The sequence below is a fragment of the Octopus bimaculoides genome, chromosome 19 (assembly GCF_001194135.2).
Source record: "Octopus bimaculoides isolate UCB-OBI-ISO-001 chromosome 19, ASM119413v2, whole genome shotgun sequence".
NCBI lineage: Eukaryota > Metazoa > Mollusca > Cephalopoda > Octopoda > Octopodidae > Octopus > Octopus bimaculoides.
The window spans coordinates 29,468,665-29,474,780 of record NC_068999.1 but is presented as its reverse complement, the minus strand read 5'-3'; positions in this window follow the sequence as shown (position 1 = coordinate 29,474,780).

Sequence of the window (6,116 nt, the reverse complement as noted above, 5' to 3'; positions counted from 1 at the left end):
AAAATCTGTAAATCCCTATTTTCAAGATTTAAATTTAGAATTAATATAACTTAAATTATCTACATCATTATTATCAGTAATATTACAATTATTATTAAAGTAGACTTTCCATTTAATTCTAGTAATAAAATCCTTAATATTATTAAGTTTCAAAAAATATTCATTTCTAGATAGAATGGGGATATCCTTCAAAGATGAATTCCAGAACAGCGGTTCTATTCTACCTGTAAATTCCATAACTAACGAAAATTGGAAGTTAAATACAAACAATAAGCGTTAATTATAAATTAGGGATAAAAATCCAAATTCATAGGTAAAAACTAAATTAAATTCAATTTAGCAAAAATTAGAATTAAATTAAATTTCACAGTATAAAATATATAAATATATAATTTAGAGAAAAGAACCAAAGTTCATGAACTCATCCATGAAAATCCACAGTGACATATAGAAAAAATTAATAAGTAAATGAACGATAAACAAGTATAATAAAATACAAAGTAGAGAGAGAGAGAGAGAGAGAGAGAGAGAGAGAGAGAGAGAGAGAGAGAGAGAGAGAGAGAAGGGAGATAGATAGAGAGTCAAGGTAGACGTTCTGTGCATCATTTTATTATTAGTCAATGTGAAGCCATGCACCCGCTTCTGTTCATACCCAGAGGCACCCCCCACACTGGTCCACTTTGTCTCTATTTTCTATCCATTTTCTATTCTTCTCTCTCCTCTTCTTTGCAAAACCTGCCCTGTCTATTTCTATCTGTTTTTCTCTATATATATCTGCTTCCTTTCTCTCTTTCCTACTCTTCATTTCTTCCTCTGTCTATCGCTGTCAACTACCTCCTGTCTATCTTTATTTCCTTCTTTCTCTACACTCCCTCTTTCTTCCTACCTGCTCTCCCCAGTCCATGGGTCTCTCTCCCCCAGTCCATGGGTCTCTCTCCCCCAGTCCATGGGTCTCTCTCCCTTCGCTTTTTAGACCACATGATCATTCAATATTTTTATCATTCATCCTCTTTTCTGCTTGATCATTACCTAGGTAAGAGGTTTATTTTTTCCAGCTCCAGCCTACGTCTACAGAAAGTATTGAGACCCATCTGGCAGGATGTCACCTACCTTGCCAGAGGGAGAAAATACGCAACTGTGGAAGTGCGATATGTATCCGAGGAGAAGGCCAGGTAACATTTGGTAGCCTCCCTGAAAACGGACGAGGTAATACTTCTGCCTACTTACCTTGGAAGGCGTGCTTCCAGGGTAAGGGTGGAAGAGATTCCCTAAGAGGTAGATGTCGCCTAGCTGGTGGCTGGATGTAGAAGAAAAGATAGAGGTCCTCCAAATAACGAGAACGCCACCGAAGAATTGGCAAGGGCAAACCCTGGAGATAACCATCTAGGCTGCCCCTGAAGACCTTAAAAGAATGCTTGACACCATAACGGTGGGAGACAAGGTGGTATTGAGAGTTATAGTGGAGGGTAGGAAGCCCCGTTGCTATAAATGTGCCCAAAAGGGCCACTGACCACAAAGATACCAGGTGCACTGCAGGCCCGAACGGAAATCGCACCTCTACCTCCTGCAATGACAAATGGTACAGGAGGGTGTGTGGAGAAGCGCGGCAAGGAGGATGGCAAGGAGGCACAAATGGAGAAAGAGAAAACAGAAGAATGAAAGACGGCAAACCGATGTGGGTGATATCTTCGGTGTTAACTCCACAAAGTTTGCATTGGTTGTCACATTTTGCTGCTTTATCTGCATCTCTGTCCCTTGTAAGAGTATTCCTTCCCTTTGACGGAACTCTTATCCATCTATGTGTGATTTGGTTGGTGTAGCCAGCCGAGTTGCATTGCCCTCTGAACGTTGTCTATTATTGCATTGCAAGACATTATACTACCGCTGTTATAAAAAGTCAGATGTCTATTTACTAAACCCTTTTGTGTATCAGGTATTTCGATGATATTTCCTGTTCCTGGATTGCAAACGCATACCCTTCAAAGTGTGAGGTAGTAATCCGATTGTTAGTTCATGATAGTCTGCTTTGATGATCAATGTTACTACCATTGGCCACTTTACAAGTGATCTAGAAGCGAGGAACTCTCTCAAAGGTGCTTTTCAAGACAACAAAAGCCATATATAGCGATTTATTTTTGGCTAAATACTAATCCTGCAGCTACCGTACTACAAAGAGGTTAAGAGAGTAATGCTTCTTCCTGGCACAACACTAAACTGCATCTTATCTTGGATTTTAAACCATTATCTTTACACTGTTTTTTTAATTGCTTTATCAGTTTCGAGTTTCACCATTCCCAAAAATATTTCACGTTCTCCTTAAGCTTCTATATTCCAATGGCACCAACACCATACAATTCTCACTGGTAAGAATAAAGTTTCTAAAATGGATACAGAAATTCGAAGAATTGCTTTGGTCCAAACTCAGAACATTTGTCATGTTTACGGAAGATGTAGGTTCGAGTTTCACCATTCCGAAAAAAGAATTTTTTCAAGTTCTGTCAAAGCTTCTAAATTCTAATGCTTAAATATATATATGAATATATATGTATACATATATACCTATATATGTATGCATATAGGTAGTGAAGGCACGTGGAATAGTGGCTAAAGTATAGCACTCACGCTCGCAGGATTGTGGTTTCGATTCCCAGATTGCATGGCACATTCTGTTGTTGAGTAAAACATCATTTCACATCACTCCTATTCACTCAGCTATAAATGAGTCAACTGCTATGGACTGGCGACCCGTTTAGGGGGAATGCGGTGATCTTGGTCACTAATATACCATGGAAACTGGATAACAGGTCCTATGTGTACTCACACTAAAAAAACAGTACATGTATGTGCATATACACATACATGAATGTATATATGTATAAGTGTAGATTTGTGTGTTTTGTTTTATATATGTCTTCTCACGCATATCTAGACATGCTCATTGTTTTGCAGATTTTTGCAGTTCCAACGATGGCTTGGATCTGTAGTCTTCCAATCAACTTTCTACTTTCTGGTTTGGATCTGTAGTCTTCCAATCAACTTTCCACTTTGTGCCTAATTTCTCAAGATTGATATTTAGGCAGTGTGTTACACATCCCAGTGCACTAATAATTACAGGTTATAAAGGAACTTATAATCTGGATAGAATAACTGCAGAATTCTCAATAGTTTAGCATAGGTATTCTCTTTTTCACTGACCTTCAGCTTTATGTTAACATCCGCTTGGCAGCTGATTTCCACAGCCGTACCCAATTTCTCTTCTCTATTCTAAATCATTATATCAGGTCTGTTGTGCTTACATTTTATTGAGGTTTTCACTGGGACATTCCACCCGTACTCCTTCTTATTATGAGTGGCTATGGCTCCCATCATACTGTGGGTTCTTATTTCTCCATCCTTTCGATGAATCTCGTTATACAATGTCGTGGCTACAACATCATGTCTCATCGGTAGATAATATCGTGATGACATTTTCGGACAACTGCTTATGATGTGGGTGACATCTTCGGTATTAACTTCACAATGCAGACATTGGTTGTCACATTTTGCTGCTTTTCCAGTATCTCTGTCCTTTTCGGGTATCAGGTATTTGGTCAATATTTCCTGTTCCTGGGTTGCTAACGTATACCCTTCAAAGTGGGAGGTAGTAATCCGGTTGTTGGTCCATGATAAACTGCTTTGAGGATCAATGTTACTATCATCTCGGAGCTTTCTACTAAAATATCTATGCATGGTCTGCTGCTCATATACGCTCATCCTTTCATCTGATGATAGATTACCGTAGAGTCGTATGACTTCTTCGAGCATGTATTTAAGGTTATCAGAGAAGGAATGCTGCTGAAGGAGCTGCTTTCCAAGTCTTATGATGTTATCAGCCTCATGTATGCAAACTTGGTCAAGAGATGCACTTCGACAATTGGTGGTTAAAATATGTTGCCGAAGGGATATGATACAATATTCAAAGGCAGTCAACTGTCTAGTTTTCGTTGTTGTGGAAATTGTGTCCTGGTTAGTATCTTCCGGGTTTTCACATAAATGACTCGGATCTCATCAAGCATCCAATCAAGCAACCCAAATGTTAGTATGAGTACTGGCACTGCAAACATATTGTAGGCCACTGTTTTATTGAATGTAGAGAGTTCAAATATTCTTTATTCGGCTATAATATTCTTTGTGACACGTGTTTTGTTATAGGTGCCATTGTAAGATGTGTTTTCATTCACCCTCGATACATGTAACATTCCTCATTAGATATAGGGGAAACAGTCAAATCATTGATGGAGATGTTGCTAGTCTGATTTACAGTTTTCCCGCTTTTTACAACCACATAACAACATTTATACTGACCAAACTCCAGTCCTATATCCTTTGCGAATGTTGTAATCAGGTCAAGGCCCTACTTCATCTCGTGCATATTCTTTGCATATAGTTTCAAATCAACCACAAAGAAACAGTGTCTAATTTTGGTATTTCTGTTTCCTTATGAGCCAGTGAGATAACTTTCAGACTGCCCTAACATGAATAACAAGGAGTTTACAGAAAGTATAAACATCATCACAGAGAGGCTGTCCCTTTGGAATATACTCTTGCGATACTGTATTCTATCAGTGATAATACAATCATTCCTTGTGTTTAATTCCAAGATGGTGGCCTACGATTAAGTCAGGTCAGCTATGGCTTTGACTATGCTCACATTAAGCACAGTAGTTTTTTGCCATGTGACTGGTTCTGCATTTGGAGATTAGTTTTGTTTCTACCAGAGCTAACCAGTCTCGTATGCTACTACTCCTTATTGAGAGCTTGCTGGTACAGGTTGATAAGATATGGTTGCTAGGTCAACTTCTTGTACCAGTATCCAACAATCAAGTCTCTTCCATGTGCTTTTCCATCCTGAAGTTTCTGAATCACAGTTATAAGGGTATCGCCATCAATGCTATATGTCTTGGGTGCAATGCAGAGACAATAACTTCTTCGAACTTCTTCCATTCACAGAACAACTTCGTTAAACTCGATCTCGTCTTCTGGTGAATGAGCTTCTATGATGTTCACTGCTTCTCCTCTCATGTCTCAGAAACAGACTACGTACAAATTTCTTTCTATGTTCATAATTAAGTCAACGTTTTAATGATTAGACAGAGGTACAATAGAAATGATGCATTATTCCCTATTTTTGTAAGCAGTTGTATCCGTAAAAATTTTATTTGCAGAGAGCAGAAATTGAAAGAAGATATATGAAATGGACGTGTGTGTGTGTGAGTGTGTGTGTGTGTGTGTGTGTGTGTGTGTGTGTGTGTGTATGTGTGTGTGTGTGTGTGTGTGTGTGTTCGTGCGCGTGCTTGCGCGTGTGTATGTAAAAGAGAAAGAGGGTGAGAGAGAGATAGAGTGAGTGAGTGAAGGTGTGTGTCGTGATGAATGACGTCTTTTAAGGTACACACACATACACAGAAAATGTGAGGTCATCGTATAAAAAGTTTACGATAGTTGATTTATGGAAAAGATTATGTTAAATTTTTGAAATACAAATATGTGAATGAAAATTAAGTTCAGACCTCTACATGGTAGTTAGACCTGGTAGTAATAGCAGCCAAATCTCCCTCAAAACATCCTACTATCTTAATCCGACAATTCTGCCTATTATGTAGCTTGAATGAAAAACTGTAACTAAAGATTAAGATTATTAACCCCACAAAGAGGTGAAAGAAAAGAGACAGTATAGCGAAAGTTTTGGCTGACTGTCATCCTGTACTCCCCTTGTTGCTATCGAAATGGTATATGCCGGCTGTGTGAGCAACTGGTTGTTTTAATGGCGGAACAAACAGAGGAATTCCATTAGAAAAGTTTTAATCGATTTTCTCGGTAACTATGGGGTTACGAAAAAAGTACAAACCACATTCCAATCTATGCACCCATCTCCATATGTGTGCCATTTTTCACGCAAATCCACCCAGCCGTTTGGCTGTGAACCTCAAGACAAGAAAGAATGCAACGATCACCCATGCCCAATTTATATTATAGATTCAACTGACGTACTAGTGAACTGGATGTTTCACTCATCCCTCTGAAGGAATTACTTTCCTTACTTTGTTAATTTATATATATATATATATATATATATATAT